Source organism: Amblyomma americanum, chromosome 1 (genome assembly GCF_052857255.1).
Source record: "Amblyomma americanum isolate KBUSLIRL-KWMA chromosome 1, ASM5285725v1, whole genome shotgun sequence".
In the NCBI taxonomy this organism is placed as follows: Eukaryota; Metazoa; Arthropoda; class Arachnida; order Ixodida; family Ixodidae; genus Amblyomma; species Amblyomma americanum.
Genome location: NC_135497.1, coordinates 442,279,310 through 442,301,478, shown reverse-complemented (window position 1 = coordinate 442,301,478; position 22,169 = coordinate 442,279,310).

Here is a 22,169-nt window from a genome sequence, read left to right as displayed (position 1 = left end):
TTCGCCTATGCCATTATTTTCGGAGCTGGCGCTACACGTCCAGATTTAACGACATTATTATTTATTGGCAGATTTATTGACATTACTGATTCGCAACTAAACAGAGGAGATTACAATCCAATAAATGACGAAATTCAAATGTTTTCTAATAATATTCTGGCACCCTCTTTTCAATATAAGTCAGTAGAATATAACCGCGGGTTCAATTTAGAGGCAAGCTCGCCGAAATAGTAGCCAAACATGTCCCGCTTATCAAGCTATCAAATAATAAACCTAACATTTGCTTTACAAGAAAGCATCAATGCATGAGAAATAAGAAAATAAAACGGTTGTACAAAAATACAAAGCACGAATGTTCGCCCTGCGCGCCGGGTAAATATAAAACCTACCTAAACCTCTGTTGTTCTGGCCTTTGTGACGAAAAATTTTTTTTTTTCAAAAAGCCCTTCCTGCGCTACTTAAGAACAATAAAAGCAAGTCCTTCAAAACAATACGTCCGAACAGTGTCAGTAATGATATATCAATACATGATATTGACAGCACCCCCTACTTCGATGCTGAATGTCCTAAAGCATTTAACTCGTTTTTCGCATATATTTTCACCCAAGAAGATAATCCTAACGTCTCGTATGTACCCGATTTTGGTTACCCGTACATGGCGCCGGTTGACATTACACTTGATGGCTTAGTACACCTGATAAATAACCTAGTACCCTCTTTTTCTGGTGTTGATTAAATCAATTCAAAATACTAAACAAATGCCATTTCTGTCTCCAAAATCATCTTCCTTCATATCTTTAAGCAGTCAATATCTACAGGTGAGGTTTCCACCGGTTGAAAAATAGGAAAGGTTGTACCGGGTTTCAAAAGTGGCAACAAACACTCGCACGAAAACTGCCCACTTCCACCTTTTTGGACTTTGCCAAAGAATTTTATCGGGTAGAACATTGCCGACAAATATCTAAGCTTTGTGCGCTTAAATTACATTCTTTAACTCTGTCATGGGTCCGTAGTTTTCTTTCTAATTGCCAGCAGTACACCGTTGTTAACAAGTATTAATTTCCTGTTTGCGATGTTACATCGGGCGCGGCGCTAGAAGCCTCCTCTGTCCATTACTATTATTAATTTACATTAATAACCTGCCAGCAACAATCTCATCTTAGATACACATATTTGCTGACGTCTGCATTATTCATTGACCAATAAAATTTACTAATGGCCACCTTGAACTTCAAAGTCACCTCGATTGCATAAACGACTGGTGTAAAACGTGTCTAATGACTAAACATTTCTAAGTGTAATATAATTACATTTAGCCGAAAATGCGCAACTTCGAATTTTCCATACCGCAATAATATTGATACATTGGCTCGGAATACGCAGTATAAGCATCTAGGCGTCCACATTTCACCAAACTTTTCTCGGGCTGAACACACATCCACCACTTTCGCTAATGCTTCCCGGTCACTAGTTTTCTTTCGCCGTAACCTGCTATGCACTACCCCTGACATGCGTAAACAAGCCTATATTACTTTTGTAGCACCGCAGCTAGAGTACACTTCATCCATCTGGTCACCTTATCAGAAATATCTAATAGAGAAGTTGGAAGCTGTCCAGAATCGGGCTTGTCGTCTCATTTTGGCAAAATTACAGTTATCAGTCCAGTGCAACCCAACTGAAGATCAAACTTTCGCTCCATGCATCCTTTGCAAATTCGTCGCGAGACTGCCCTTTTATCTATCTTTCACAAATACGTCCATGCCACTGATTCACCGCCAGCACATCTACAACGTCTCTCCTACTTATAACTGCAGCTATGCCGAATTTATGGCAACACACATGATTTCAACTTCTCGTCACTCCCGCGTGCCATTCGTCTCTGGAACGATCTTCCGGACTGCACCGCCCTGCAGGCTAATCAAGACCCCTTTCGCGAACATCTACCCAAACATTTCGTTGATAACGGTTAGCACGTCATTTAAATACTCAGGATTCGTACAACTTCGTTTTCAGCAGCTTGAGACTATTGCCTCTTCGGTTTCGTGATGCGCAGCTTTGCTCATTTATGCCTGATATGTTTTCTTTGGCTTTTGTATAAATCTTCGTGCATTTCTCCTGTTTTTGTTTCATGAAGCAGAGTGGTTTTTTCACTTTTATCCCTGTTAATGAATTGCGATATCTTATCTGAACTCACCTGTTTTTTGTGTGTTTTGCTGTACTTTTAATATGATTTTTGGATTTCTGGCCTATTTCTCACTAACTTCTGTATCGCCCCCTTACACAATGCCTCTCCAGAGGCCTATAAGGTATCTGTATATAAGTAAATAAATAATTTAGCTAGTCACGGTGACGATACCGCCTTCAAGGCAGTAAAAAAAAGCCCTGAATATAAGCAGTGTTAATGAGAAAGTATAACAGCAATGCCCTTCAAATATAATATAAAAATTATTTTGTAGAAAATGCCACTGTTCTTGCTTGAAAAGTGTGTAAAAGTAGAACTCGTGTGTCAGCTCACAGGATAACAGTACATATGAATTCCTATTAAAAATAGTGTTGTTTATGAATAAACGATTATACTCTGGGTAGTGACTTCACACAAAAAAGTTGCATGTCTTTCCACATGCGGAATGGCGAAAAGAGTATACAGATCTCGGGCGAATGAGGTGTGGCGAACTCAGAAGGTCGCAAACGCCAGTTAGTCTGTCTAATGTCATTAAATACAAGTGTGTGGCACCGCGCCAATTGCGTTAAAAATTGTTTTACTAAGTAATTAATGACATAAAACTTGACCGTGTGGCACGGGTATAACACCTCGAACTGTCGTTCAGCTCAACGGACGGTCAACTGCACAGCAGTTATAATCGCCCGTGTGTAAGAAGGATGAGAGGCGGAGCGGATACGTACAAAACCGCGCCAGAGGCCTCAGTCTTGGATGTTTACCACCTTTTGAAGAGAAACGATCAAGCTGAGGTCAACTAACGCCGACAAGACGTCTCCAGAAATGAATATCCTGGATGTCCTGAAATTATATCCCTGTGGAGATCAATTCGGTGTCGTTACGTATATGCACAGCTAGTCGGCTTCTCCAAAGACAAAGGTTATGCAATGACACTAGTGACATTGAATGCGGGATAAACTGTCTTAACAAGATGAGCGTTTAGTGGGCACAGTATAGTAGTAGGCGCAGTTACTTACCTCATAGTTACGGACTTCCAAGAACTGCCCCTCGCTCACTCCGTCCCTGTAGAAGACGATCCGCTCGGGCTTGTGCCTGGTGGCGCGGTGGAAAGCCAGTAGCAATTCTTTGATCATGTCCTTCAGGTCTCTAATAATTTCCACACGCGCCTTAGCCTCGGAGTCTTCAATCTGTACCCGAATGGTGGCATGAAACTTGGACGGTACAGTGTCTAGGCTTCCGACGCACGCGGGGATGGATGGCCTCACCTTGTCCCCAGGCGATGGGTGCGACACGTCTGCTCCAATGACGATCACGGGCCTATGAAACAGCTTCGGCTTCTCCTGCATCAGGAGACTATTGTTGATACCGCCCATCTTGGCGTTGATCTTCTGGCACAGGTTTTGGATGAGCGCTGCGTTGCACTTTTGGACCACGTTGTTGTCCAAGATGCATTGTGTGCGCAGAGAGAGCTCAGTCTCTGCCACCTGCTTGATCTCAGCGTAGTTCGTGGCTTTTGTTATCACTGCCACAACCATCTCCATCTGCGGGTACTGCTTGCGCTGCTCCGTGAGAACGGTCCGCATGGGCTGGCGGTTTGTGTCGAACGTGATGACCGCAAGCGGCTGCGCAATGCGCATGCCCAGTTCTTGGCCGATGCGGATCAGCATCCTGATGAAGTTTTCCAGGGAATCCTTGTGCGCGAAGCGGCTCACGTTGAGAACAATCCACTTTGTCATGGACATCGCCTTGTAGAAGCGCTGCCCTCGGAGATCCCACTTACCGTCGCGCGGCTTGCACATGGTGTTGTTCTCAAATACCAGAGATGGCGGGTCGAGCACTCTGCCCACAACCTGAGTGGGCTCAGTGTTGATCTTGACGCCGAACTCTCGCAGGTACTTGTCCGAGCTGCTGACCATGTCGCGCACAGACTGATGAATCTTCTGGAAGCGCTTGGCTGGCGGCTTGGCCGTGCGCTTGATCATCTCGGCGGTCTGACTCTCGTCGAGCTTCTTCCGACAGTGCTGGCCTTCGGCCAGCTCGCACACCTCCAGAGGAATGTAGACCGGATGCGTCGGGCTGCCACTCTGCACGCAAGAGAAGTTCGGGTACGACAAGCGCCTGTAGCGGCTCTGGAAGTAGTCGGCGACGGAGATCTGACTACCTTCTGATTCAAAATAGATTTCCTTCGCAGGTTCCCTCGTGATCTTGACCACTTTGTACTTGCGCGGGTACGGAAGGTGCGTCACTTTGACACGGAGTCCCTTGAGCTCCCTATTCAGGCGCACGTACTGGTTGTCGCGCAATGACCGGAAGTCTGCGGGCGTCAACACACGACGGCTGTCGCTTAAGAACCTGCACATGAAGTCGACCAGTGGAAGCGACTCGTAGAATGTTGTTGCTGACATGTCGACGTTAAGCATGGGCTTCCATTGGGCAGGTCGAACACTCGTGTAGTAGCCAAACCACACCTCCCGGCCTCCTCCGAGGTCATTGTGCTCGTTGGGTCCCGGCGGTCTGAAAAACGAGCGTCCAACCGGTGCAAGGTTGATCGAGGTGCTGTGCCTCAAGACGATGTCTATGGCCTGGAGGACTTCCTGGGGCACAGTTTGTACGCGCTTTTGGAAGACGCCATGCAGGGCGTCCAGATTCACTGTGGCCGCGTACTGGATCTTGATTATAAACTTCTGGGATCTTTGGTCTTCCTCGAGGTCGACTGTGAATGTCCGCTCGCGGAAGTTGAGCTGGCGGCGCGTGTACAGGTTCTTGCGGCCATCGAAAGCCGGGATGCAGTTGGCCAGGTCTTGCCGGTACTTCTTTACTAGGAGCTCGATGACAATTGTGTTGATCTTTGTACTGAGGCATCGGTACTTTTTCTGCTCAGGAACCTTGGTCTCCTTGGCAGTTTCCGAGATGTCGACGTCGTAGTGGTAGACGCTGCCAGTCGGTATCTCGATGCTGAAGTGGTTGGCAAGAAGTTGTATGGTCCGGCCCAGCTGGCCGTGGGCTGGCCGCCGTGGGAAGTGAGAGGGTAGGGTTCGCTCGAGCTCCTGCGCCGTGTTTGGAGGTAATTAGAGCAGAGCATGAACAATTAAGTATGGACGCACTGTTTCGTGTGTTGAGCGTCACATAAGTTTGGCCGAATGGTCTTCGATCTACACTACAGCGCAGGACCGGTTCCGGTGAGTCTTAATGGAAAAAGCCTCCTGCACCCCGTGCAATATAGCGAGCCCTTTAAAGGACAGCGCTTGAACAAGAATATCCTCCAGTGACAATGTTTAAAATGTTTTGTGCAAGCGAAGTTATGTGCAGTCAAAATTTAAATTTCAGCGTCTTCGAGCCTTTCTATATCTTTTCATCACTCTTTTCATGCTCACAGGTCGGCGCTGTTCAGCCAGCCCTATCCACTCGGCCCCACCGCCGGCTGCCTATGCGTTCGGGATTTCCCGCCCACCCCCCACCCCCTGTAGAATGGGGTCGGGGGGCTTCCTGAACCGCCGAAGCGACGCTTATTACTGGCAGCGGCCATAGCAGCTGCCTTACTTCTGAATCTAACCGACAGACACATCTGAACAAAAATACGCAGGAGCGCGAGGCGGAGAAATGCGCGGGCGTGAAAAAGTCACTGGAAAGAGCTCGCCAACCTTCGCTCGGGATTGTGGGTTCTGAATATTTGGTTCCGATGTTTATGACGAGAGAACGTAGTAATTGAGCGAGGTTCTGTACCCTGTTGGTCAAAAGTTTCGGGGCCAGAGGGCTTGCTTGTTTCATCGGTATATCATGGCATTTAAGACGCGAATAAAGCTATCAAGGTTCCCAGAGCACAGAACGATACCTCTTCCGCTTTCTACGGATATTCTGAGTCTGGTGGTGTCATGTCTGCCTGATAATACAGCTCAAAAGCAGACCCTTTGGCCTGAGAACTTTTAACCGACCCTGTACTTTCCTCGGATTATATTTCAGAGCCTTGTGCTATTTTGAGCGCATATGACAGGGACGATCGGGACGATTGCAAAATCAAGGAACCGCACTGCGTAGTCGCGGTGTTCATCAAAAGCGAGACAGTAATTACTTGTTCTTTTTCTGCCCTAAATTATCTATACAGTGAACCAAGGCCATGATGGTGCCACAGCTGCAGAAGCATTTCTTCCAAGGTTTCTGAACCCCTCAAAGGGAAAATGTGGGCTATTTTGAATATGTTTAGACGTGGTATTGTGTTCCCATTCGCATCACATTTCTTAAGAGTCCCTTCTCTGTGCCTCAAAAACCGTTTTTCAGAATCCTGAGTAGAAGCTCTTTATAACAGGAAAAACAAAGAACGCCGAAACCAAAACTCGGTTTCTCCCCAAGTATGACGCCGAGATCGAGGCTTGTCGTCATGCATACTGTCACAGAACCTCTCGGTGCGTTGACTGACTAAACTGGAGACTGTAAGCGACAGACCACTCTTTGTGTGAAATGGTCAAAAACAAAGGTCTTATTTTTTTTCTTCTTGACCAATCTCCGAGCAAATATCGACGGGCATGCAGCTGGTGACGTCACATGTCCAAGGTCGCCCACAGAAATGGTCCCGATTGGGGTGAAAAAAATTGGAAAAATTTAATTATTCATGATGAAACAAACCGGCGCCCGGCACCGAAGCTCGGCAAAAGGAACTACAGTGGAAATTTCGGCATTCGTGGAGGTCGTAAAGACGCACCAGCCGCTCATTAACAGTGAAAGATGAGCAACATACGGGAATCTTTCTATGAATTGACAATGTGCAGACGCGTAATTTATAAGAATCAACAGCTACAGCCCAAGGAAACATCAGTTTGCCAGAGTGGAAGTTTGGGCTCGACAGTGCAACATTTCGCTTGGAGTAAAAGCGCATTTAACGCGTGAATAAAAAAGACAATGCACTCACTGCGGTGGCTCAGTGCTTAGTGCGCTCGGCTGCTGACCCGGTGTTCGCAGGTTTGAACCCGACCGCGGCGGCTGCGTTTTGATGGAGGCGAAAGGCGCCCGTGTGCTGTTCGATGTCAGTGCACGTTAAAGATCCCCAGGAGGTCGAAATTATTCCTCAGCCCTCCACTACGGCACTACTTCGTTTCTTCTTTCACTCCCCCCACCCTTGTCCCTTCCCTTACGGGGGCGGTTGGGGGCACTGCACCATTTCCTTCCGCCCCCCCCCCCCCTCCCGGCAGAAAAGTTAATGTCGATTAGCCCAATAATAATATTAATAATAGGAATAATAATAATAATTGCTTTTTGGGATAAGGAAATGATGCACCATCTGTCTCATATATCCCTGCACACCTGAACCGCGCCATAAAAGAAGGGATAGAGGGAGTGTAAAAAGAAAGGAAGAAAGAGGTTCCGTAGTGGAGGGCACCGGAATAATTTCGACCACCTGAGGATCTTTAACCTGCACTGACATCGCACAGCACATGGGCGCCTTAGTGTTTTGACTCCATAAAAACGCAGCTGCCGCGGTCGGGTTCGAACCCGGGAACTCCAGATCAGTAGCAGAGCGCCTTAACCACTGAGCCACCGCGGCGGGTTGGATAAGCCCAGCTAACCCAGGATATACAAAGGGGAAGCGAGATTGAGCTCTCCACTGTCCCGCAGAGCTGGTTGTGCGCCTTTCCTGGTTGTGCGCCTTTCCTTTCGTGAAAATGAATGGTCTTTGCAAAATTGTGAACTCCAATGAACTCTACCAAGTCCTTACACTAACTTGTTTTCTTTGGTTTTTGAGGAAAGGAAATCGCACAGTAACCATCTCACATATCTCAGTGGACACCCGAACCACCCCAAGAAGGAAGTGATAAAGGAGGGAGGGAAAGAGGAAAGAGAAAACAAATTTGAAAGTTGGATTTTGAGGAAAGGCAGGTGGAACACCTGTGGCTCAGTGCTACTAGTGGGGCATGCACAGTAGTGGGTAAAGAGCGAAAGAGAGAAATGCCATGTGTCATTACTGCTCCACGTGCTCTCCAGGAATCATGCAAAATTGCTCAACCTGTGGCCAGTAAAGCTTTCACTTTAAAAACAATATTTCATACGCTGGCAACAAAACACTCGGCCGCCGGCGTATAAGTAGTTAACTCCAAGGCTAAACCTGACGACGCACCAATTGCTTGAGCCACCCTTTATCCAGGTGAGACTAAGGCCCTGAACCTCACAGAAGAAACTGTGAAAATTGAAAATTAATTTTTGGGGAAAGGAAATGGCGCTGTATCTTTCTCACATATTGGCAGACACATGAAACACCCTATAAGGGAAGGGAAAACGGAGGGAGTGAAAAAGGAAAGGATGAAAGAGGAAAGGAAAAAAGAGGTGCTGTAGTGGAGGGCTCCGGAATAATTTCAATCGCCTGGGGATCTTTATTGTACACTGACATCGCAAAGCACAGGGGTGCCTTAGCGCTTCGCCTCCATCGAAATGTATTGCAGCTGCCCAGTCTGATTCGAACCACTCATTTAAGTACGGTCTTTACGTCACAAACTTCGGTTTTAAATTTCAGCCACTCGCCTTGTCCTCCTCATTGTTGACCAAGGAACCCGTAGCGGTTCCGAAACGTTGTTCTCGATCTAGGCATTGTCAGCAGCTAAATCTTACGTTTCACTTCCAGAGCGCCCTATACGTCATGCACTACCACGATGCTTGCTACCCACAGCACTTTTCAGCAGTAAAAACTAAGCCCTGTAGTCGGCTGGAAGTCCAGAAAGAAGCGACGGATGCACTTCAAAGGACGCCTTGCATCCTACGGCATCGGCCGATTCTCCGGGCGCCGCTGTCAATCTGATCAAGCGGTGGTTCATATCCTTTCATATGCCACTCCCTGAGATGTCACACAGGTCCAAGAGGATTGAGTAACCATGACGTCATGGGAACCAGTCGACGCCATTGGCTGGAGGGCCTCTATCGAGAGGCACATGCCGCTTCTTTCTTCAGTTGTATTATACCGGAGTTCGGTTCTCGTACCGTCCACTTAAGTCGATGTTTTGGAGAGGTGAGGTTTCCTCTTGCCTTGAAGCTAACAGCTGAACCTCTTTGTAACGAAGCGGTTTAATACGAAACAACTTATATACCGAAGAAATTATGATTGCACGTGGAAGCTCGGCCATCAGAGGCTATAACGAAGCTACAGCTATAACGAAGTAACCGCCGGAAACCTTCAACTTCGTTGTAAAGAGGTTCAAATGTATTTGGACCGCTGGCATAACGAGATGCACAGCATGGTTTATAACGAAATAATGAATATAACGACGGAATTACGATTCCCCTCGGGAGCTCCTCCAACAGTGCATATAACGAAGCAACAGCCGTGAACGAACTTTCAGCTTCCTTATAACGAGGTTAAACGAACTACATGGCATGGCTCAAAATGAAGCCCTTTTCGGAAAACAGTACGCACCTTGATCCTGACATCGTCGCCTGAAGAGGCCTGGTCGCCAGCTGCGGGGGTCTGCTGTGTCACCGCGACGGGCGGCGTGCTTGGTGGCGACGGTGGTAGGGCAGCTGTTGCCGGCTGAGTGCCACTCACGGCGGCTGCTGCGGATGCAGGCCGGGGGCTGCTGGAAGCTACCTTGGCGGAACCCGCGGCGGCGGCGGCCCCGTAGCTGGGACGGGAGGCGCTGGGCTGAGCGGTGGGGTGAGCGCTGGGATCCGCGGCCGTGGTCGGGCCGCCGCTGACGGCGCGCGGCTGCGGGCTGGCCGCGGCGCCCTGCTGGAGTGCTTGCGCGAACGAAACCCACGAGGGACCGGCGGGCGACGGAGCAGGAGGTGTGGCTTGGTTGCCACCGCTGGCCGAAGGCACTGCTGCGAGCCGAAAATGCCCATTTAACGCCGGCTCTATATATCGGCTGCGTTTGCGATCATATCGATTGTTACGACACGCATATATACACTGCCGAAAGCAGAAGACTGGACAGGCGTCGCCGGAGCTCCGTTGGTAGAGCACCGGACGCGAAATTCAGAGGTCGTGGGTTTCGGATCCCACCGGCGGCATGTGGTTGTTTTTCTTCTGCTTTTTAATGAATTATCTTTAAAAAGTTTCGCTTTTTATGGGGGTTTAAGGTCGCAAAGAGACTATTTAAAAAGTCATTGCCATATTAAGCCCCCACTGATGAACACCACAAAATATTTTTTTTTAAATTTCCCTATGCTCCTTGGTTCGGTCACTGTTGGCTTGCGTCATGTATTTCTTAACGAGCCCCTCTCGTCCCTTCCCTTGTCTGCTCAACGGGAAAAAACAGCTGGTATAGAGTACTTAGTCGATGGTTTGATGGAATGCCGTCTGGTCAGGTCAGCAGAATGAATCTTCGGTTTACTGACCATCTGAAAGTGGTCAGCTGACTGCAGTAAACATAGTTGACATGGTCAGTGACCGAAAACTCAGTATACTGTGGTCGAGAGAACAGGTCGGAACAGCCGTCCCAACTCAGACAGCTGTGTAAGCCGATAATGGCATGCTCCGTGACTAAACGCGACTAAACATGCAGCTCCCCCAAACAGCGTCGTATAGCCCTTGCACTGAAGAACTTAGTGCGAGGCAATAGCTGTCGCGCAGGGTCTTAATTTTCACACAAAAGTGATCAGCCCTCCCCCCACAGCAACGAAGAAGCGGCAAACGACAAACCCCGCCGCGCATTCAATATACTTGAGACACACGCGCACGCTTTTCGTCTAGCTGTATACGTGAGAATAAAAACAATTTTCTGAAACAACAAAAAAAAACAACTTGGCTAATCCTGGAATTCAGCGAAAAGCAAGGACGCTTGCAAAGTGCCTCAGGCTCGTCCATGGCAGCGCCTGCATTCACGGCCGTTCTATATTATATACACACACGACATGGCTTAGACGTAGTATCACCCAATGTCAAAGAGCAGAGGTGAACTAAAGGTCATGGGTAAAGGGTCAAGAGCGACGCCATAACTGTACCACGTACGGTCATACACGGCTAACGTGGTTGGGCTGAAGGTCGCCCAAGGTTATTCTCCGGCCTATGCGATGAATGCTTTACCAAACGTGGTGAAACTTTTCGCTTCGTGTTCATCTGCAGTGACTTCTTCAGTTTCATTCCGTGTAGGGCGCAGCTCGCCCGTCCCTGCGTTCCGCATCGTAGTCGCTGTAACATGCTACCTGACAGATGACGTGTTACGGAGTGTGACAGGTGACGTGTTGGCACGTAGTAGCAGAGCGAAGCGCCACCTGACACGGCGAGAGGAATGGACTGCCGGAAGGCGGCTGCTACGGGACGATGCCGGAGGGGGGCTAGCAACGTAACACGACACCTGCCAAGCGGTAGCTGGCGGCTTGCGGAGACCTGGGCTGAACTTTCGAATTACCGTCCGTCGAATCAGCCTTTAATTTTTTTCATTTATATATCGGGCGTAAAGAATGCACGTTTCTTGCCGCGGATAACGCTTGCTGTCACGGAGAATGTCAGCACATGCTCGCTGTGGGAAACGCGCTTCCCCAATTCCCTTCCTTTCTTCAAAATCGACGGAGTCCGCAACATCGTGAACGACAATGCCAATGATCACAATGAACGCGACGGTGGCGGCTGAGTGACGTCATAGCTCTCACATGGTTTCTCCTCGGTTCAAGGTCAAACTCGTCAAGCTGTTAAGCCGCCTTGACTTCACCCGGCAGCCCCCCCCCCCCCCCCCAAAAAAAAACAACAAAAAAAAACACGCAGTCGCGAGAAATAGCGACCACAATCCGGGGAGAGGTATTTTTTGAAAATTGGCTTTTGAGGAAAGAAAATAACGCAGTAACCGTCTTGCATATCTCGGTGGACACCTGTACCACGCCGGAATGGAAGGAATAGAAGGAGCGAGTGAAAAAAGAAAGGAAGAAAGAGGTGCCGTAGTGGGGTCTCCGAAAAAGTTTTGACCACCAGGAAATATTTAACCTGCACTGACATCGCACAACACTCGAGCGCCTCTGCATTTCGCCTCCATCGAAACGCGGCCGCCGCGGTCGGGTTCGAACCCGGGTACTCCGGAACAGTAGCCGAGCACCCTAATCACTGAGCCACTGTGACGGGTAATGCGGATAGCCCAAGCCAAAAATGCGGCGGTAACAGAGTAATGAAGCAGAAGCACGATACCCGAAAGACGCGGGTTCGGTGGCCGCGGCGGTCGAATTTCGATGGAGGCGAAATTCATGAGGCCCGTGTTCTTTGCGATGTCAGCGCACGTTAAAGAACCCCCAGGTGGTCGAAATTTCCGGAGCCCTTCACCACAGCGTCCCTCATAGCCTAAGTCTCTTTGGGACGTTAAACCCAAATAAACCATAAAGGAATCGTAAATGCGCTGAGGGGACTGGGGTGCGGAGCTGCAGAGAGGTTGCTGTGCACCAAGAACGGGCTAAAACGAGACAGCAGCGGTCGGAAACGTGCCGTGGATCAAGGCACTGACCAAGCTGAAGAGCCTTCCACAGCACCCGTCCCGTGTCAGGTCAGCAGCATGGACGGAACACACAGGCGCACGGGCGACGCGTGCAGCAGCGCGTGCTCGAGGAGCGTCGAGACGAACAGTGCGCGTGCGCAAGGCGAACGTTCGGCAAGGCATTCACGGCAGGAACGCGCCGCCGGTCACAAATGCGCGGCTCGGCTGGAACCCCTTTTATGGGTCCTCTCAGAAAAAATTAAAAACAAAAGATGACGTGAAGCGAAGCGACGCGATCCTTTGTATTGGGTTATGCGCTTCAGTTAGGTATTTCACATAACCTGTTAGCACTGACGTTCGTAGCATGCCTGGAATTTGGTAATTTTCTTCATTCCGCATACATTCTATCGTATAGCAATGCTACCGCAACATCAAGTATTCCCGAGACTGCAGCATCAATGCAAAACGTTGGTTGTCATAACAAAATAGCCTAATATTAATGATATCTAAAGAGTGCATTGTCCACAACGCAGGTTGGAGCTTGAGCAAGCTGAAGGCTTCGCGATTTCACTAAGCGTGCGGGCTTTGTTCGAACAAAGCAAGGCTATTGTCACAGCCTGAGGGCATCGAGCCCAATACTGGCGTTGCATATGGCGACACTGTACGAACCACGAGGACCGGAGACGCGAAGTCGTACGCAGTCCAAAGGCCACTTCACATAGGAGCGGAAACGCTAGCAATTTGTGCCGCCGCGGTGCACAAAGCCGTTTCGAGCGGTCGCGGCGCATCGAACGGCCAGAGGAAAGAGGTTCAATAAATGTGCAAATTCTTCGATGCAACGCGCCGCTCTATCGCTCTGCTCGCTCATTTGCTTGCACGTGAACCCACCTTAACGCGATTAGAAGGCTGCCGAGGTCGCTTCGGCTCAACCGAACCAGGTTCTTTTTTTCTCTCAAGTCACGGTCACTCACGCTCACGTAAAAACGATGGTGCATAATAGCGAAAACAAACGGGTAACGAAGCTCGTGCATTTCGTTCAGCCTTCTCGCAAAAATATGCTTTAGAACACAATATCGTAGCCCACGAGGTTAGGCCTAAAGCGACCACTATGTGACGCCAGATGAACAAAGGGATCGAGCACCCAAACGAGACAGCGGCGGAGGCCACAGAACCGGAAGGAAATTCGCTACGCACCTGGAGGTCCAGCAGCTGAGTCGTTTTTCTTCTTGTCTTTGCGCTTTCCTTTCCCCATTTATATAGCGGGGCCACAAACGCAACTGGCAATCAACGGAACGGACGTCTTGACTGCCTGTCGAGCCCCTAGAGAAAGGCAAAATGGCTGCGCTGTTTCTCTTTTATAGAGGCCTTTTCCGCTCTGCGATTGGCTCATATGCGACGCCACGAGCTGCACGTGTTCCGCCGTCATTGGCTACGCTTGGAGACGTCATGCGCGTGCCGGCGCTTCTGCCTCCATGAACGCATAAAGAAAAAAAGACTGTATGGAACCAAAGGGAACTGTACGATAACGCTTTACCACTGCTCCTTATGGGAACGCAAGGTCCCGGTGCGTATCGAACGCGCGCGCTGAGGAAGTCGAAGACAACAAGTGGAGGGTGACTCCGCTTCGAAACCCAATTATTCCAAGAAGCTACTTTGCTCAGAGGGTGGTGGTGGTAGTGGTTTTATTAACAATAATAGTAAAAAGGAAGGAAAAGTTTTTTGCTAGCCCCGGCATCTGCCATCGATACTGAAGCACCTGAGCTGGGGCAGCGGAAATAAAGGACAGCAGGCAGAATGAAGAAATGAAATGAAAGAGGTGAGGGGACAGGAAGAGAGGATAGGGGGAGAAGTAATATGTACAAACTATATACACAATGAGAATTGTGTCCAGGTTGTGCGCGTGATTAGTTCATTTTAGAGGAATTAAATGACACACGCGCACATCACTGTGTTGGTTACAACTGGAGTGGGGCGTCCAGTTATTAATCGTTCAAGGTAGAACTTGCGGAGCGTTCGGTCACTGCGTGTAACTACCTGACGGAGAACAGACGGGACGTCAAGCCCGTATGTTCGAGGACTGCACAGAGGCTCACCAAAGTTCGCTCACGAGTGCGCGCACTGCCCTGCGGCCACAATAGCGTCTTGATGGAGTCAGGTAGTATGCCCTGCGCCCTATAGGCCGCGAGCATATCGCGACGAGCATCGGCGAACGCGGCACAGAGAAGGAGCAGGTGTTCTAGTGTTAGCACCGCATCCGTCACACACAACACTCGTCGCGATTCTGTGATGCACCCGTCGTTCCCCGGGCCACTCGCAGCCAATGCGCGCGCGGAGGATCATTGCACGTTGTGACCGTGTAAGTGCGCGACAGCCGGTGACACTGTCGACGCGCTCACCTCCCGCGATGCGTGGGTCGGGGTGCTGCTTACGGAGATGGTCGTGGATGGCCGCACGCACGTCCTCCAGCGCAAGGGGCAGATCGCTGGCAGGTAGTTGGTGTGCAGCGGTCGCGAGGTCGTCAGCTTCTTCGTTGCCGGCGATGCCGCAGTGACCGGGCACCCACTGTGCACGCACAACACAACCTCTTTGCGCGAGGCGCTCGATGCGCAAGCGAATTTCTCGCACTAGTAGGGTACCGCGGCCGTTAGATTGCAGGCGGCTGAGGGCGGCGCGGGAGTCGCACAGCAGAGCACTCCTGGGCGGCGGAGGGCCGATGGTGAGCAGCAGGTCCAGCCCGAGCCGGATCCCCATCAACTCCGCCGTGGTGGAGGAGCCCAGGAAGGCTGCGTGTTGCTGGCTGTGCAGTCGCAGGGTGGAGATGGTGGCCGCAGCAGCAAGGGAGCAGCTGTCGTGGGCCACTGAGCCGTCGGTGTACACGAGGAGATGGTCCTGGAGCTCCTCGTGTATGACGTCTCTGGCCAGCTGCTGCAAAGCACAGAGGGGTGTGCTCCGCTTTCCCGATATGCCAACGATCTCTCGCTGTAGCTCCGAGGCAGCAGGCCAGGGCGCGCAGGAGCCGTAGGGGGTGTGGGCCTTGGGTCAATTGCTCATACTCGAGCAGCGCCGCGCCCATTCGTGAGCGCGGGTGCGAGCGCATACACTGCAGCAGCGAGCCTCCGTCCGGTGCGCGGTGAAGCCAGGCGACACTGAAAAATTTTTTGGGGGGGAAAAGAAATGGCGCAGTATCTGTCTCACATATCCGCGGTCCCCTTAACCGCGCCGTAAAAGAAGGGATAAAACATGGACTAAGCGAATCATCGAAGAAAGAGGTGCCGCAGTGGAGGGCTCCGGAATAACTTGGACCAACTGGGGATCTCTAACGTGCACTGACATCGCACAGCACACGGGCGCCAATCTCAGAGTTTATGTCCTGTCGTTGCGGTGGCCATTGCTCTCAAAGGAGGCCCCGATGCGCGATTCGCGGTCACAACCTTAGCACTCGCTCGATAAAGAGAAGCCGCCACACTTTGACGTCCCTCTGAGGGCGAGACGACAAAAAAAATCAAGTCGGCGACGCTAGCCCAGGCTTAGCTCAGTCGGAATAACTAATACGCGTCTCGCAGGCGATCTCCGACATCGGCGTTTGGTGGTATTGTAAGATTATCGCAGACATCCATGTCTGAGGATATACATTCCCTAAGGTTTCCATGTTGTTGCGATTACAGGATGATAGAGGAAAGTGCACGGGCCTGCCGACGGGCTCCAGCTATGCCTAACCACTGCCGCGTGCAAAGGGCAGTTCAGAGTGCTGTCAGGGAAACTACTGAGAGGAAAATGGTGCGCTGCATCAACTGCGTCCCCAGAAGCGGCAACGGCTGCATCTGCAAAAGATCCTCCTTTTCATCCCTGCTCTTCAATGCCGGAAACAGCTGTGGCGTAGGGCGTTTGGAACACTGTAGTGCTGCGTTTGTATCTAGTGTATCGGCGCCCCTTGGATTGTTACGCTGTTCAATCGAGTAACTATACTTATTTCAGACACCTCAAGGGCTGTTTATATCGAAAAACGCCCGTGTGCTGCACAACATGAGTCCTCGTTGAACAACGCCAACCGAGCGAAATTACTGCGTAGCCGTCAATTACGCTGCCTCTTTTGCACTTCTTTATTTTTCGCTTCCTCTTTCGTTCCTTCGCTTACAGCGCGGAGAAGCCACGGAGGAGTGTGTTATCTAACCGTTCCCTTTCCCAGCCTACGCTAACTATACCGACACCCTGCCTGTTCAGAATAGTATAGCGGGGTTATGCGGCCACAGAAGTTACAATCTCCGAGGCACCGTTTGCCAGGGCCACGGGTCACTTTATCGCTCAAGGACATGTGGATGTTCCCTGGTCTGCAACTTTCCTGTTATCCAATATTGCGCCGACAGCAACACCGTTTGCGCAAAGGATAGCCCTCCACAAATCTACAGCTGAAAACACCCACCACACATGCGATCCAGAGAAAAACCAAGAGGGAACAGCACGGCATTCGAAGCTAGGGATGACGGGTAGAATTGAATCTGAACAGTGTTGCGGCTACTGCGAGAGATTCGAAGAAACGCACAGTTGAAAGTGGCGTACTGTAGGTTTAACGAACCGGATGACGGGAGACCCCTCGGGAGCGGACGCCCCCGCCGAGGCGCCTCGCCGTACGCGGAGATTACAAACTTTCATCGCGGGCTAAGTTGCACGTATCCCGCTCTTCACCCCGACCTGGACAGGGCGCAAGCCACCCTCAGACGCCTACAAACAAAGGCCATTCTTGGCCCCTACCGATTACGTTTAATCACCAACGGTGAATATGACCCTGCATGCCCGCACTGTGGCGACGGGACGCATGCCACAACAAGACCATATATTATGGGAATGCGCTAGCAACCCCGCTCCGACGACACTCTTGCCTGCCTCCTCGGCGGATGAATGGGACAAACACTCGACCAGTTCAGGAAAAACAACGCAGCTGACCCTCATCACGCGAGCTCAAGAGGTCGCCCTCGGCTTGCTGCCACCCTGGGCTCCCGCCTGCCCCAACTAATCCCTTCCATTTTGTGGCAATAATGTTGTAACCACCACCTTATTGTAGTAGAACCCACGCTTCCAACGGTACCAACGCTTCTAGTTTCGAATGGACGCTGGATTGAAAGCGGGTTGTTCCACCGAGAAGTGAGATAATTCCTGAATAATAATTGCGTTTTTTTTTGGGGGGGGGAGGAAATTGTGCATTATCTGTCGCTTATATCGTTAGAAAAATGAACTGCGCCGTACGGGAAGGGATAAAGGAGGGAGTGAAAGACGAAAGGAAGAAAGAGGTGCCGTAGTGGAGGGCTCCGGAATAATTTCGACCACCTGCGGATCATTAACGTGCACTGACATCGCATAGCGCACGGGCGCCTTAGCGTTTTTCCTCCATAAAAACGATTACTTCACCATTTCCTTTGTGGTGGTAGTGGTTTTTTATAAAATAATATAAAAACGAAGGAACAGATTTTTGCCAGCCCCGGCATCTGCCATCGATACTGAAGCACCTGAACTGTGGCGGCGGAAATAATGGATAGCAGGCCGAATTGAAAAATGAAATGAAAGAGGTGAGGGGAGAGGAAGAGAGTATAGGGGGACCGTTTCCTATCGTCAAAAACAATTTTTCATAGCGGCATAGGGTCTCAGCACCTTGCGAACTACACGACATTCGAACAGGAACCGTCTGGAAGGGTGTTGCGGCAGCACAATGCTGCGCCATTGGAGTTCCACCCTTATGTAGCGTTCCTAACGTCAAAATTAAAGCAAGAAATCATCACTGCGGCAATGATGTTCCACCATAATCTATTGTTCCTAACATTTAAAACTAAAGAAAACTTCGTCACATGGCGCTTCCTTGAAGCTGGCTTTGCTGTGGTAGGCAGGAGTGTTGGATCAAGCTTCATCTCTTTCCCGAAAACGAGCGGCCGAGCCTGCGATCTAATTTCGACCACCTGCGGATCTCTAACGTGCACTGACATTGCATAGCACACGGGCGATTTAGCGTTTTTCCTCCAGTGTGCTTTTTCGATGTCAGTGCCCGTTGAAGATCCCCGGGTGGTCTAAATTATTCCGGAGCCCTCCACTGCTCTCTGTGCTCATCTCTGTGCTGATAATAATAATTTGTTTTGGGGGAAAGGAAATGGCGCAGTATCTGTCTCATATATCGTTGGACAGCTGAACCGCGTCGTAAAAGAAGGGATAAATGAGAGAGTGAAAGGAGAAAGGAAGAAAGAGGTGCCGCAGTGGAGGGCTCCGGAATAATTTCGACCACCTGGGGATCATTAACGTGCACTAACATCTCACTGCACACGGGCGCCTTAGCGTTTCTCCTTCATAAAAACGATTACTTCGCCGTTTCCTTTCTGGTAGTAGTCGTTTTTTTATTACAATAATAGTAAAAAGGAAGGAAAGGATTTTTGCTAGCCCCGACATCTGCCATCGATGCTGAAGCACCTTAGCTGAGGCTGCGGAAATAAAGGATATTTGGAGGAATTGAAAAATGAAATGAAAAAGGTGAGGGGGAGAGGAAGAGAGGATAGGGGGACGGTTTCCATTCAAAAATTTTGGATTGAATTGGAAAACGTTTATTATCGTCTTGAGTTATAAATCGGTTTGTTGATCTTGTTAGGTGGCCGTCAGTGGAGGCTGGCGGTGACCTCTTCGGCTCTCGTCACCACCTGTACTTGGGTTTCCAGGTTAGAGCTGAGCAACAAGGTCTCCCACGGGCCCGGGAGCGCGAGCCTCTTGAGCGATATTGGTTGGGGATCTCTCGGACAGTCCCAGAAAATGTGGTCTACGGTGGCTTTGTCGCCGCATTTGCTTCACTCCGACTTATATCTATCCAGGTACACATGGCTTAGGACAGCTGGATTAGGGAGAGTTTTTGTTTGAAGTTGTCTCCACAGTACCTCCTGTTCTTTGTTTAGGCTTTTATGCGGAGCAGGGAAGGTTAGCCTTTCTAGTCTATAATGCTGAGTAATCTCATGGTAAGTATTAAGACCATCTCTCGTGATTTCGACGTCCGAGTTAGCCTCCACAGCTCGGCCGATAGATTCTCGAGCTTTATCGTGGGCTGCCTCGTTCCCCGGGTTGGACGAGTGAGCCGGTACCCAAATCAATCACACGTCTGTCCTGTCTTCCGGGTAATTCCTGAGAATTCCCAAGGAGATGGGAGATATTCTGCCCTTGGCGAAATTGCCAATGGCTGCTTTTGAATCCCTGACAATCACTTCTGCTCGCGGGTTTGTCAACGTCAAGGTGACTGCCGCTTCTCCGGCTATTTCTGAAGAAAATTTTTCATAGCGCCATAGCACTATTCGAACAGAAGCGGTCTGTAAGGTTGTTGTGGCAGCCCAATGCTGCGCCATTGGAGTTCCACCCTTATGTAGCGTTCCTAATGTCAAACATAAAGCAAGAAATCAACGCTGCGGACAGGAGTCCCACCATAATCTATCGTTCCTAACATTTTTAAAAAATAAAGAAAAAGTTGCCCCGTGGCGCTTCCTTGAAGGCGGCGTTGCTGTGGTCGGTAGCAGTATTGGACCCAGCGTCGCCTCTTTCCCGAACACGAGGTAACGCCCGTGTGCTGTGAAATTTCATTGCTCGTTAAAGATCACCAGTTGGCCGAAATTATTCCTGGCGGCTGCGTTTTTATGGAGGAAAAACGCTAAGGCGCCCGTGTGCTGTGCGATGTCAGTGCACGTTAAAGATCCCCAGGTGGTCGAAATTATTCCGGAGCCCTCCACTACGGCACCTATTCTCCCTTTTTTCTTTCACGCCCTCCTTTACCCTTCCCTTACGGCGCGGTTCAGGTGTCCAACGATACATGAGACAGATACTGCGCCATTTTCCTTTCCCCCAAAAACCAATTATTATTATTATTAAATTATTCCGGAGCCCTACACTACGGGCTTTCTTTCTTGCTTTCTTTTCTCAGTCCCTCCTTTATCCCTTCGCTTAAGGAGCGGTTCAGGTTTCCGCCTAGATTTGATATATACTGCACCATTTCCTTTCCCCAGCAGCCAATTTTCAATTTTAATGGATTGGATTGGATTCTAAAACATTTACCCGCCGCGGTGGCTAAGTAGTTATAGAGCTTGGCTACCGATCCGGAGTTCCCGGGTTCCTTCCCGACCGCGGCGGCTGCGTTTTTATGGAGGCAAAACGCTAGGGCGCCCGTGTGCTGTGCGATGTCAGTGCACGTTAAAGATCCCCAGGTGGTCCAAATTAATCCTGAGCCCTCCACTACGGCACCTCTCTCTTCCTTTCTACTTTCACTCCCTCCTTTATCCCCTCTCTTACGCGATGTTCGGGTGTCCGCCGATATATGAGACAGATACTGCGCCATTTCATTTCTCCAAAAACCAATTATTATTAATAATATTATTATTATTATTATTATTATTATTATTATTATTATTATTATTATTATTATTATTATTATTATTATTATTAATATTATTATTATTATTATTATTATTATTATTATTATTATTATTATTATTATTATTATTATTATTATTATTATTATTATTATTAATATTTTATATTATTATTATTATTATTATGTAAAACATTTATTGCGTCGAGGGCAGATTGCAGGAGACACATACTAGATGGCCGCTAGCCCATGGCTGGTGGCGACCTCATTGACCCGCTCGATTGCCCGTACTTTAATCTTGGGATCCGAGCTGACCAGCACGGCGTCCCACCGCTCGGGAGATTTAAATGTATCAACTCCGCCTGAGGCGAATTATTTGCGCAGTTTCACAGAATGTGGTCGTATGTGGTCCTTTCATCATATTTATGGCAGTTTGGGTCGTACTGGCCAGGGTCCTTGAGGGAAAGCACTGCCGGATTCTGAAGGGAGCGTGTTTGCAGTCGGCGCCAGGTAACTTCCTGCGCTTTTGTTGAAGATCTGTGGGGAGGGGGATATGCGCGCCTCTCCAGCCTAAAGTGATGGGTGGTGTCATGAAATGAGATCAACCCGTCCCTCGTGAAATTCTGGTCGTAGGGCGTCCTCACTGCCCGAATGCGATAGCCCACCCTCTTCGATGACATTATTGCAACCTCCCTCGGCGGAGGAATGGGACAAGCTCTTGGCCAGTTCAAGAAAACAACGCAGCTGGCCATCATCACGCGAACTCGAGAGGCCGCCCCCGAGTGGAGGTCACACTGCCTCGCACCATCCCCAAATAATCCAGGCTTCCATTTTGTGGCAATAAAGTTGTAACCACCACCTTATTGGTGCAGAACGCTACGGCGGTGCCAGCGCTTCTATTTTCGAACGGGCGCTTGTTTGAAAGCGGGTTGCTCCGCCGATAAGTGAGACCATTACTTCGCCGTTTTATTTCTTGAAAACCAATTTTTCGTAGCCCAGCGCTACGGCATCATGTCTCATACTTTGCGAACTACACGACATTCGAAAAGAAGTGATTTTGAAGACTGTGGCGGAAGCACAACGCTGCCCTAACGGAGTTTCGTAGTCATCTAGCGTTTCTAACATAAAAAAAACCAAATAAAACGTTGTTTGGTTTGTTTTAAGGTGTTCAACGTCCCAAAACAACTGAGACTATGAGGGACGCCACAGTGAACGGCCTTTGGCAAAAGTATCCAAGAAACTC